The sequence below is a fragment of the Oncorhynchus masou genome, chromosome 24, assembly GCF_036934945.1.
Source record: "Oncorhynchus masou masou isolate Uvic2021 chromosome 24, UVic_Omas_1.1, whole genome shotgun sequence".
Lineage (NCBI taxonomy): Eukaryota > Metazoa > Chordata > Actinopteri > Salmoniformes > Salmonidae > Oncorhynchus > Oncorhynchus masou.
The window spans coordinates 54067370-54080780 of record NC_088235.1 but is presented as its reverse complement, the minus strand read 5'-3'; the positions used below and the strand labels follow the sequence as shown (position 1 = coordinate 54080780).

General features: G+C 43.9%; 1 long non-coding RNA gene across 1 annotated transcript; it reads left to right on the top strand.

Moving 5' to 3' along the window:
* Positions 1 to 1925: 1925 nt before the first annotated feature.
* LOC135512331 (uncharacterized) lies at positions 1926 to 12433 on the top strand. The gene is made up of 3 exons (XR_010451398.1): positions 1926 to 2487; positions 2577 to 2715; positions 9078 to 12433. It is a non-coding gene; the product is annotated as an uncharacterized LOC135512331 (long non-coding RNA).
* Positions 12434 to 13411: the final 978 nt, after the last annotated feature.

The following is a 13411-nucleotide window of genomic DNA, read 5'->3' as shown; positions in this document are numbered from 1 at the left end:
TGTGTGTACCCTGCAGGAAACAGTGAGGAGGCAGCAGCAGACGAGGCCCCGGCCTATACGAAGGAGAGTGGTTGGTCTGGGTGAAGTGGTGCTGGACCCCCATGGTTGATGGTCCGCTCGCTCCAACAGCCTGCAGATGGCCTGTACACTGGAGAACACTTCACAAAGAATATAGACGACCCCCACTAAAACACACACACACAGACACACACACAAAAGACTATGGCTTGTCGTGGAGAATAATGCATCATTATACAATAAAACAAAATAACAGAGTATAGATGACTGACACTAACACACACACATGGAAAGAGAGAGAGAGAGAGCGAGGGAGGAAGGCATGGAAAGAGAGAGAGAGAGAGCGAGGGAGGAAGGCATGGAAAGAGAGAGAGAGAGAGCGAGGGAGGAAGGCATGGAAAGAGAGAGAGAGAGAGCGAGGGAGGAAGGCATGGAAAGAGAGAGAGAGAGAGAGCGAGGGAGGAAGGCATGGAAAGAGAGAGAGAGCGAGGGAGGAAGGAAGGCATGGAAAGAGAGAGAGCGAGGGAGGAAGGCATGGAAAGAGAGAGAGCGAGGGAGGAAGGCATGGAAAGAAAGAGAGAGAGAGCGAGGGAGGAAGGCATGGAAAGAGCATAGACGAGCCGAGAAGACACACTCAGACACAAAAACAACTGATAGACTGCACTGAATTGAAATTTTTCCATCCCATAGACTCTTTACCATAACTGTGTCTTTAGCAATCCGTAGAATTGCAATGTTTTATAATCCTCAAATCAATGCTCATATTTAGAGCCAGTATTTGGAAAGTGTTGATCAATTGTAAACATAGGAATTCAGGAATAAAGCTTGTTTTTAAAACAAACATAGGCTATCATTTCAACGTCTCATTTGGAGTCCTTAAAAGTCATGATGGTTCATGGCAATCATAAATACTAACAGATTTACAGACAAAGTTACGTATGGATTGTCCCTTTCACCTTGTATGTGTTGTGGCCGACTGGCAAAGGTCATGTACAGCTCGGATTACTCCACTAGATGGCGCAGAATATAAAGCTTGTCACTGAAAAGCAATTTGCTTCAGTTGGTTTCAATTGTATCTCATCTCAATAGTCTCTCAAATGTAGGGGTTCGGAAATTCTGACTGAACCCGTGTGTTTCATTGCAATAGTCGGAAGTGGTGTCCCCTTCCAGTCTCCGTTCCTTCCCCTGCACTGATGTTAAAAATAATAAAACATAATCCTGCCTGCTCAAATTAGTGATGGAAAGGAGATAAATTAAACCATTTGTCACCAGAGACGTCACCCCCAAAATGGTCTAGATTTGATTGAGACAGGACATGTGTGGTATAGAGGGATCTGAAGGTGCTTTGGGTGTCACTGCCACTCACTCTGAGACATCTCACATTACTGCTATGAGTACTAACACAGAACCTCTCCTCTGACAGTCAAACCTGCTCTGCTACCCTGCTGGTCTCTCCTGGCAAGGCTGGTTTGTGTCCTAAACATTGTTTTGGAAATAGGGGGGAGATGCATGGGCATCTTACAGTTCTATTCGTCAGTTCTGTCTGTGTGTGCGCCTGCATGCGCGTGTGAAAGTGACCAAGGGCATCAGAGACATAAAGAGGTTATTTCCTGTTCTCCTATTAATCTATAGTATCTGACCCCAAATTACAGACAGTTTATTATGAGGCTACTACTCTAATTTCTTCAGTAGGGCAGTGGGCACATTGGTCATTTAATTTCACAGATTCCATGGGCCAGGTGAAAACTATAGAGGAACACATTGCAGAGGTATGTGTGTGTGTGCGTTTAAGGGAAATTGTCAACTCACCACTAATTCAATATTGCCTACAGTAAAAGATAACGGATGGAGGTGCTATTCTCGAGCCTTGGAACACCGACGGACAGTTGGAGGTCATGGATGGCAACGGAAGGACGCCCGCAAGGTTACGTTGGCGAACAGGCTATTATTTCCCCTTCGATGCGCACAGTCCGCTCTGCCATTGGTCAGCTCTGCCAGAAAGGGGAGGGACTCGAGTCCAAGAATCTTAATAGAAAAACTCCAGACTGACAGGACGAAAGAAAGGGTGACAGTTCGAAAAAGACAGAGGACAAGGACGCTTTTACCCGGAAACTGTCTCCTCAGAATATTTTGAAATTTTGCAGTTCTGTACATCCACACTTTAAAGCCAGATAAGTGTGCTTTTCTGGATAATTTTCTGGTGTTTTGTGAACTTTATCTGAAGACAACTCAATTGCCTCGACCGGGAATGTTGTGTCCAGGTAGACATTGTCAGAGACACAACGGAGACTGATTTTAATGAAGCATGATACCAGCGGTTGTCCATTCTTGCAAACACTACAGTACAACCTACTATCAAGACATATCGGGCTGCCTGTACCGCGAAAGCGGAGAGTTTATTCGTCCCGGACCGGCATAACTTGCCTAACGCTGTTAACTTTTTTACATTTTCGTTGATGAGGTGAAGCGGTAAGTAGCCTAGAGTATGTCCAAAGAAAACGATGATAGTTTTTGGAAGAGCCTCAACCTCACCTATTCCACCTCCTCTGTTTCCTCAGGGATAAAAAAAATATACATGGTGCAGCTCGGCAGTTCCACTGGGATGCGTCAATTGCATCCCCAAGCAGTTCAATGGCGCTGTAAAGCTCGGAGAATTGCCAGCCATTCATGGCGGGAAGAAAGCGCTTCTATTTCACGGTGCAGACAAGACTATTATTTAATCTTTAGAAACAAAGGAAATCATGCTTAGAAACATTTTATAAATAAGAATTGATTGTTGAAAACAAAAAAACAAAAAAATCGCAATTTATTCAGGGATAAATAGCCTAGTGTTCTAGTTAGGCTTATAGCTGACTTTTTATATATTGTTTATTATACCCCCAAGTTATAGATATGGCTCCGCTACTCTTTATTTTACATCTACCTCCAAATGTGTCTATATAACACCCTCCTGAAAACACTGACATACATCACAAAGGCATGACATGTTTTTCACCTCTAAATAGTCATAGTTAAACTGTAAGGGTTAGTGGTTTTCTGTAAGGTATTGTAAAGGGAAGCTCTTTGTGTGTGAGAACCTGATTTGTGTGTTGATCTAAACCCGCCTTCTGTTTGAGGAGGGGTCTCCGGCTCCACTCTTTCCCATGGAGATGGTAGGAGCACTTCCTGTCTCTCAGAACAGGCCAGGGCATGGAGTTTATACTGGGCTGGGAGTGTGAGTTAGACATTCTTCTTTCACTGTGGAGACACACACACACTCGCAAACATGAATGCAAGAGCACAAATGCATATAAGCACATACACATAAACTCTCTCTCTCTCTCACACACACACACACAGTCTTACCTTTTGGGGACACAATTTAGTCCCATTAACAATCCTTTTTTCCCATACCCTAACCTTAACTCCAAAACCTAACCTTAGTCCTAACCCTAAAACTAACCCTAACCCTAAACATAATCCTAACCCTAAAACTTTCTAACCTTAACTCTGAACCCCCTAGAAATAGCATTTGACCTTGTGGGGACTAACAAAATGGTCCAATTTGTGTTAGTTTACTATTCTTGTTGGGACCTCTGGACCCCACAAAATATAGTTAAACACATCTACATGCACACACACTCTTTCACCCATTAAGTTTAGACACACCACCATGACTGACTGTTAAATTGTTCTCTCTCAAGCTTAGTATTATGTAGGAAATTGTTCTGCTCCACTTGCATTGAGATCACGGGTGTCAGGACGTTAACCCCTGGCAGACCTTAGAGAGTTAGCCGTGTTAATCAGTGTTCCAGTGTCATGGCTCACCTGTCCTGTTAGCGTTCACGATCGTGCTCGGGAATACCAGCGTTTCGATTAAGTCCCGGCAGAGCCCTGTCCCAAGGTCATTTGACTGCCACCCTGGGGCGTCTCAGAGTTTCTCGGAAAAAGCTTGAGAGAGAAGAGATGAGAGGGGGGTTAAGGGGGCAGGGTCTGTGCTATCAGATAGGGTATTGAAACATGTGTCCGAACCAAAGAACTGAGCTAAACACACACATCCCAGGCAGTGACAACCACAAGCCTTCATAAGGCTTTAGGAGATTGAAGGTCATAAATCAAATCCCATTTTATTTGTGACATGCTTTGTAAACAGCAGGAGTAGACTAACAGTGATATGCTTACTTACAGGCCCTTCCCAACAATGCAGAGAAAAACAATAGAAATGATAGAAAAAATAATAACACAATGAATAACTGAGTCGATGTGTCTGGGTAAGAGGTAATTGAGGTAGAGATGTACATATAGGTAGGGATGAAGTGACTAGGCAACAGGATAGGAATTAGACAGTAGCAGCAGTGTATGTGAGGAGTCAAAAGAGCAAAAAGAGTCAGTCAGATAGTTGGTAGCAGAGAGAACCATTTTTGAATTGGGTGGCTGGAGTCTTTGACAATTTTTAGGGCCTTCCATAAGAATTCATAGTTGTGGAATGGGAAGGTCACAAACCTACGTAGGCAAGGAGTGTGGCGGTCATATGACTTCATAAGCTAGTGTTGTGAATGAGGTCATCAGTTGTCATAGAGGAGCAGTGTTGAGGTTACTGCAGAGCGGCTATGAGCATGGTTGAGAGTTGTTTATGTTAAAGCAAAAGATGGTGGCCACTGGCCAGAACAATAATCTGCAATGTTAGGTGGTTTGGAGGTTATAAGCCTGGATGTCACAAGTCTGCATAGGCAAAGAGCATGGCTTTTATAATCATGCATAGCTGGGGGCTGTTGAGGTTATTATGTCTAGGTCTTCATGCTCCCGAATGGCACAGAGGTCTAAGGCACTGTGTCACAGTAAAACTACATACCCTGGTTCGATTCCAGGCTGTATCACAACCGGCTGTGATTGGGAGTCCCATAGCGCGGTGCACAATTGGCCCAGCGTCGTCCGGGTTAGGGTAGGCTGTCATTGTAAATAAGAATTTGTTCTTAACTGACTTGCCTAGTTAAATGTGATAGTCTGTTTGTTGGCCCCCTTTCTCCTCTTGTGAGGTCTGCTACGCTGCAGTGTGTGTGTGTGTGTGTGTGTGTGTGTGTGTGTGTGTGTGTGTGTGTGTGTGTGTGTGTGTGTGTGTGTCTGTCAACAGGCAGGCAAGAGAAATGTGGCTCAGGCGTGATTTTAGGTGGAATGCTTTGATGATTGAGGCCCTTGATCCGAGCGAGATTCAGGGTTCTCCGTCCAGTGTTTGTGTGTCTGTGTTCTACTTTGAGAGTGACCAAGAGCTCACAGAAGCCCAGAGAGAGAGCACTGTAAACTCAGCACCTCTCATTACCAGCTTGTTTGCAGTAAAGTTCTCAGACACACACTGCCGCACAGTCCGCTACTGTAGAAGCTAACGTTAACCCTTTCTTCACTGTATCCCACGACCTCCTATATCACACTACTCTGTTTACAGTCTTCTGTGGGTGGAGTCATAACCTTGCTGTGACTTTGACACCTTCCACGGAGACAGGGAATGCACTATAAAAGGGCGGGACCTTTGATACTGTATACCATGTTAACATTTACAGGTCACACTGCCCTCAGTTCGTGACCAACACATTTACACATTGTATTTGATTTAGGACCCTGAAGGCACCTCATAAGGGACACATGGAATTACAACACATGCATAACACATTACAGACGTGATACTTTTAGCAGGAGAGGTTTTGGACCTATGAGTACAGCGGGAATGGTCCGTCTTGAAGAGTGAGGAATGCTACTGTATGGAAATAGAACTGAAAGGCAGTGCTTCCCACCCTTCCCCCCTCCCCCTCCCTCCCTCCCTCCCTCCCTCCTCCGCTCTGTGTGCTCGCCAGTTGCCAAGTGCTAAGAATCCGGGGAATGTGGGATTGCAGTATTCTGATAAAGTTTGCTTTGTTCCCTCAGTGACCTGAGCACTGGGAGGGAGGCAGGGAGTGTCAGCCTGAGCAGTACCGTGGTACACACACACACACACACACACACACACACACACACACACACACACACACACACACACACACACACACACACTCACAGATACACATGTACAGCATATAGTTTCCAGACGCACATACATACGAGTATGACATACACAAAGACAGCCACGCATACAGTTACGTACATGTACTGTGTACATTATACAGACAAACACACACCCGACCATGCTAGCGATGGTATCACAGCTGAACAGGAACACAGACATTCCAAGGACGTTAGCCCAACAGTAACACACTTAAACTGTTCACTCAATGTGAAATAAAGGTAGAGTTGGTTGATATGGTGGAACAGGATTTGGTGGTAGAGCACTTGGAATAAGGTGGGAGGGCTAAAGAATGTAGTGATGCATTCCTCACCTTTTCTTTTCACAGCATACACATGTGATTACATGCACAAGCACATGTAGGCATACACACACACTTGTGGAAAACTTTTGAAGAACACTACACACAGCATAGACAGTTATCCCCTACATTTAGAGACACACCAGTGTCACACAGCAGAGGGTAGGGTTAGGGCGGGTGTGGAGGAGTGTGTATGGTAAACACAGAAATGGCCACTTTGTGATTGCATGGTAGGAGGAGGAGAGGGTTAACAGGGGGAGGCAGGAAGTCAGAGTTTTGGTTGGGTGATCAGGGGTGGAAAGGCCACTGGGAGAGAGTTCTACAATGCAGACACACTGCTTTTTGTGTGAATGGGCAATCAGTTTATTTCTGTGTGTGTGTGTGTGTGTGTGTGTGTGTGTGTGTGTGTGTGTGTGTGTGTGTGTGTGTGTGTGTGTGTGTGCCTGTGGGAGTGTGTGTGTGTGTGTGTGTTTTTGTGTGCCTGTGTGTGTGTGTGTGTGTGTGTGTGTGCCTGTGGGAGTGTGTGTGATGGCTAAACAGAAGCCCTGTGTGGTGTTTACATGGGAAATATGACGCCAGTACATTGTGTGGGGGGGCTGCCGTCGTGGAATGTCACATGCTTACAGGACAACAAAGGAAAGGCAGAGAAAACATACCGGAGACCAGTGACCCTATACTGGACTCCAGAGCTGTAGCTACTGAGCCAAGTTTGTTGGAGATTTGGGATTTTTGAAAGGCGCCATGTCAACACCGACTGTTCCAAGACAATGACAATGTACTTAGCATGTTGTGGGACCTTTGGTGCTAACATGGCGATAGTAGGCCAAACTGAACGGGAGCGATACATATATGGCTATGCTGTATGTTACTAAAGAATAGTTCAACTAATGCCCGATGTGTGGTTTTAGCAGTGTGCATATACACTCTCCAGGACAACTGGCAGTATGGGCTACTGTAAACATCCTTGACTGAAAGCTGGTGTTTCATATAGGGCTTTCAGTCGGATGTTTGCAGCTGCCAACTGCTATTATCATCACAACTACTATACAGATATTTGTACATAGCGACAACTGTTATAGCCATCACTATTAGGCTTACAGAGTCAACTGTGTCTGCCATAAAAACAAAGAGGCTTACTCTAGCGCGCACATAGAGCCAAACAGAGCCGTACGCTAGCTTGAGCAATAAGTCAAACTCCTGCAAGGGCCACATTCCTACTGATTGTCATGCCTCCCTTTTATTTAGAGTCTTAGACCTGTCGTGTGGACTCTAGCCATTCTGTAACATGAATTGATCAATTCAATCCAAATATGTTTAGGGGTGCACACCCTGTTTCAGCACTCTGGACAGCTCTCAGTTTGACAGGCCATCCCAGGGGAGCAAACCCACAGTGATTACAAATATGGATGAGTCTCAATTCTCTTAGTTCAGTAAGATGGTTTTCTTACTGTGTCTCCTTTCCCTCATGACGACTGAAAAGTGAACAAACTGGACACACACTCACACACACAATCTGCTACTTTTCCTTATGCTGTGCGTCTGTTAGCACCATCTCCGATGACTGTGCCCAAAGGAGTTCAGAATGAGAGAGTGGGAGAAAGGGAGAGGGAGGATAGGAAATGACTGCGAGGCTCTGTTCAGGCCAGTTGATTAACAGTGGTAGGGAGGGGTTACATCCTCAGGAGAGAAGAGAGGCGGGGGGATGACGGAAAGCTGAACACGGGCCAGGGACCCAGGGATCTCAAATGTCAGATAATGCTATTCCGTGGGAGTCGTCTGCTATCTTGTTTTCCTCATCATGGGCTGCATCTCAATAGTTCGAAATTAATTTCCTTGTCTAGGATACTACCTTTATTTACTGCCCTTTCTGACCACTGACAAGCAACACGGTCGAAACTTGTCATGTCCTTTTACCAAACAGTGTTCTTGAAGGAAAGGGGACAAGGAAAGTACGCTGTTAAGGAGTATTGGTATGCAGTCCTGTAAAGTTTATGATTAGGGTAATCTTATCCTTGATCTGTGGGTAAGAGTGAGTTCTAACTTCTGACCAATGACCTCTCCGGGCTTCAGTCAGTGTAAACATCCTACACTCTCAGCGGTGCCCTCTTTCAGCCGGGAGTGGGATGTTTGCGCTGCCTGACTCGGGAACGCTCCCGGAATATAGTGGCGTGCTTTCGGGATGCCGGCCGAGCCGCGGCATGAAACGGGGAGGGGTCGCCATCTGATTGGCTGTGACCGGCTGATGTCGGCGCTGGTGGGACAGGACCACCCATCTCACAACAGATGTGTCTAGGCAGGTAGCCTAGTGGTTCAGAGCGTTGGACCAGTAACCTAAAGGTTGCTGGTTTGAATCTCTGAGCTGACTGAAAAATCTGAAAATATGCCCTTGAGCAAGGCAAAACTCAAATTGCTCCTGAAAGTTGCTCTGGATAAGAGAGTGCTCAATGACTCAAATGTTAAACAGACATGCTACAGGAAACACACACACACAGACTTACGTGAATGACGTCATGGCAACAGAGCGCAAGAGGAAGTAGCTATAAATACCTTCAGATGACCCCACAGAGACACACACAGCCCTCTCCATGTCTCACACCCTTCCTCCATGGGATGGGTTAGCTTTAGTGCCCTTGATCTACTGTTATTACTCCTTAACCCCAATGTTCTTTTGGGTTTAACTCTGTATTCCCTACTCTTACCCTCTATCTCCCTCTCTCTTCAATACAGACATCAGAGGAAGAAATAAACGAAACATACGTGGACACCTGCTCATCGAATATCTCATTCCAAAATCATGGGCATTAATATGGAGTTGGTCCCCCCCTTTGCTGCTATAACAGCCTCCACTCTTCTGGGAAGTCTTTCCACTAGATGTTGGACCATTGCTGTGGGGACTTGCTTCCATTCAGCCGCAAGCATTATTAAGGTCGGCAGGGTAGCCTAGTGGTTAGAGCGTTGGACTAGTAACCGGAAGGTTGTGAGTTCAAACCCCCGAGCTGACAAGGTACAAATCTGTCGTTCTGCCCCTGAGCAGGCAGTTAACCCACTGTTCCCAGGCCGTCATTGAAAATAAGAATGTGTTCTTAACTGACTTGCCTGCTTAAATAAAGGTAAAATTAAAATAAAGTTAGGGCTCTGTGCAGGCAAGTCAAGTTCTTCCTCACCAATCTCGACAAACCATTTCTGTATGAACCTTGCTTTGTGCACGGATGCATTGTCATGCTCAAACAGGGAAGGGCCTTCCCCAAACTATTGCCACAAAGTTAGAAGCACAGAATCGTCTAGAATGTCATTGTATGCTGTAGCGTTAAGATTTCCCTTCACTGGAGCGAAGGGGAATAGCCCGAACCATGAATAACAGCCCCCAGACCACTATTCCTCCTCCACCAAACTTTACAGTTGGCACTATGCTTTCTGGCAGGTAGCGTGATTCATCACTCCAAAGAATGCATTTCCACTGCTCCATAGTCCAATGGTGGCGAGTTTTACACCACTCCAGCCTAACACTTGGCCTTGCGCATGGTGAGCTTAGGCTTGTGTGCAGCTGCTTGGTCATGGAAACCTATTTCATGAAGCTCCCAAAAAATAGTTATTATGCTTACGTTGCCTCCAGAGGCAGTTTGGAACTCAGTAGTGAGTGTTTCTACAGAAGACATGATTTTTACGAGCTTCAGCACTCGGAGGTCCCGTTCAGTGAGATTGTGTAGCCTACCACTTAGCAGTTGAGCCGTTGTTGCTCCTAGACGTTTCCACTTCACAGTAACAGCACATCCTATTGACTGGGGCAGCTCTAGCAGGGCAAAAATGTGACTACCTGACATGTTGGAAAGGTGGCATCCTATGACGGTACCACTTTGAAAGCCACTGAGCTCTTCAGTACAGGGCATTCTACTGTCAATGTTTTGCTATTGAGATTGCATGGCTGTGTGCTCAATCTTAAACACCTGTCAGCAATGGGTGTGGCTGAAATAGCCGAATGCACTAATTTCAAGGGGTGTCCACATACTCTCTGACTACCTGACATGTTGGAAAGGTGGCATCCTATGACGGTACCACTTTGAAAGCCACTGAGCTCTTCAGTACAGGGCATTCTACTGTCAATGTTTTGCTATTGAGATTGCATGGCTGTGTGCTCAATCTTAAACACCTGTCAGCAATGGGTGTGGCTGAAATAGCCGAATGCACTAATTTCAAGGGGTGTCCACATACTCTTGTAGTGTATAAGCTTTGACTTCATTTAGGTTAGAGGGTGTCCTGTCTCCATGGTTTACAATGTTAAAGGCAATGTTGAATATATTGCCTTTCCCCTCAATTCACCAGGAGAGGGCAGACTAGCCTTGCAGATCACACATTGTGTAGGAAGTGCCATATAATTACAGCATTAAATACTGTATTATCAAAGACAATCTATTATATAGACAAGATAGTCAAGTGACTGCTCTTACCATGGAAATACATGTCCTCAAAGATGGAATGCAGGTGGGAGGCGAGATCAGGTGGGACAATTCCAACCTGAACTAAGTCGTGCGGGAATTCCACGTGAATCCACTTATATCAGTACATTTGTAGCAGCCTAAACATTACGAAACGTGTATCAGATTAAATAAACCTCACGTAATTCATATCTGTCTCAGACCTCCATACAAAACAATCCCCACTTGGTTTTATCACACGACCATATTTGGGGCAGATTAAATCCTCTCGCTTTGCCTCATCTCTGATATTATTCGGAATACTATAGGCTTTATTCCACATTGAACACTGCTTTTCTCCCCTCTTTCCTTTGACTCACCATTGCAGGTTTGAAAAGACTGCAGAGATTTAAGCAGGGTGTGCTCCAGCTATTCAAATAGGGTACAGGTGAAAGTGTTTGTGTTAGTGTGTGTGCTTCGTAAACATAAGTCAAAATATGTTTTTTCATCTATTATTGAGTATAATTAATAAAGGCTTGTTGTGTAATGAATAATGTGTGTGATTGTCTCAATGAGAGTAAAACATTAATGCGTTTGCTATCATCCTCAAAACTCTTGCGGTGCTGTTGGTCTCTCTTGAACTGTTTATGGGATTCACATGCTTTCTCTCTATTCCAAACGTTATATCACTCCTTCTCTCTCTCTGCCACAAGGAACTGAAACGTAGAGCAACATAGAGCTGACCTGGTTATTTCTGTGGTCAATGAAAGAGCTAGCTGACCAACCTGCCTCACTCACACATTCAGTGCCTTTAGAAACTACTCTCACCATTTGACATATTGCAAATTTTGTTGTGTTACAGCCAGAATTAAAATGGATTACATTTAGATTTGTTTTCACTGGCCTACAGACAACAAATTAATTGGAATTATGTTTTTTCAAATGTTTACTAATTGTTTTTTTTAAATGAAGCTGAAATGTCTTGAGTCAATAAGTATTCAATTTTTTAATGACTACCTTATCTATGTACCCCACACATACAATTATTTGTAAGGCCATCATTTGAGCAGTGGATTTCAAACACAGATTCAATCACAAAGACCAGGGAGGTTTTCCAGTGCCTCGCAAAGAAGGACAGCTATTTGTAGATGGGTAAAAACATTTTTTTAAAGCAGACATTGAATATCGCTTTGTGCATGGTGAAATTATTATTTACACTTTGGATGGTCTATCAATATATCCAGTCACTACAAAGATACAGGCGTCCTTCCAAACTCAGTTGCCGAAGAGGAAGGAAACCGCTCAGGAATTTACCATAAGGTAATAGTGATTTTAAAACTGTTACAGTCTTCTTAGGGCTGAGATCCTGCTAACGGGATCGATATGACAACAGCCAGTGAAAGTGCAGGGCGCCAAATTCAAAACAACAGAAATCCCATAATTAAAATTCCTCAAACATAGAAGTATTTCACACCATTTTAAAGATACACTTCTTGTTAATGTCTGATTTCAAATAGGCTTTATGGCAAAAGCACCACAAACGATTATGTTAGGTCAGAGCAAAGTTGCAGAGAGGAGTCACAAAAATCAGAAGTAGAGATCAAATGAATCACTAACCTTTGATGATCTTCATCAGATGACACTCATAGGACGTCATGTTACACAATACATATATGTTTTGTTTGATAAAGTTTATATTTCAGTATACATTGAAGTGTTCAGTAGTTCCAAAAACATCTGGTGATTTTGCAGAGAGCCATAACAATTTACAGAAATAGTCATTATAAATGTTGATGAAAATACAAGTGTTATGCATGGAACTTTAGATACACTTCTCCTTAATGCAACTGCTGTGTCAGATTTCAAAAAAGCTTTAAGGAAAAAGCAAACCATGCTATAATCTGAGTACGGCGCTCAGAGACCAAACAAGCCAAAAAGATATCCGCCATATTGTGCAGTCAACATTAGTCAGAAATAGCATTATAAATATTCCCTTACCTTTGATGATCTTCATCAGAATGCACTCCCAGGAATCCCAGTTCCACAAGAAATGTTTGTTTTGTTGGATAATGTCCATCATTTATGTCCAAATAGCTACTTTTGTTAGCGTGGTTTTTAAACAAATTCAAAGTCACGAAGCGCGTTCACTAGGAGCAGATGAAATGTTAAAAATTTTCATTACAGTCCGTAGAAACATGTCAAACGATGTATAGAATCACTATTTAGGATGTTTTTAACATAAATGTTCAATAATGTTCCAACCGGAAAAGCAATGGAACGCAATCTACCTCTCACGTGAACAAGTGTCATGAGCTCAAAGCATTCTGCCAGACCTCTGACTCATTCCCCTCTCATTCGCCCCCACTTTACATTAGAAGCATCAAACTAGGTTCTAAAGACTGTTGACATCTAGTGGAAGCCTTAGGAAGTGTAACATGACCAATATCCCACTGTATCTTCAATAGGAAATGAGTTGAAAAACGACCAACCTCAGATTTCCCACTTCCTGGTTGGATTTTTTTCTCATGTTATTGCCTGCCATATGAGTTCTGTTATACTCACTGACATCATTCAAACAGTTTTAGAAACTTCAGAGTGTTTTCTATCTAAATATACTAATATGCATATATTAGCAACTGGGACTGAGTA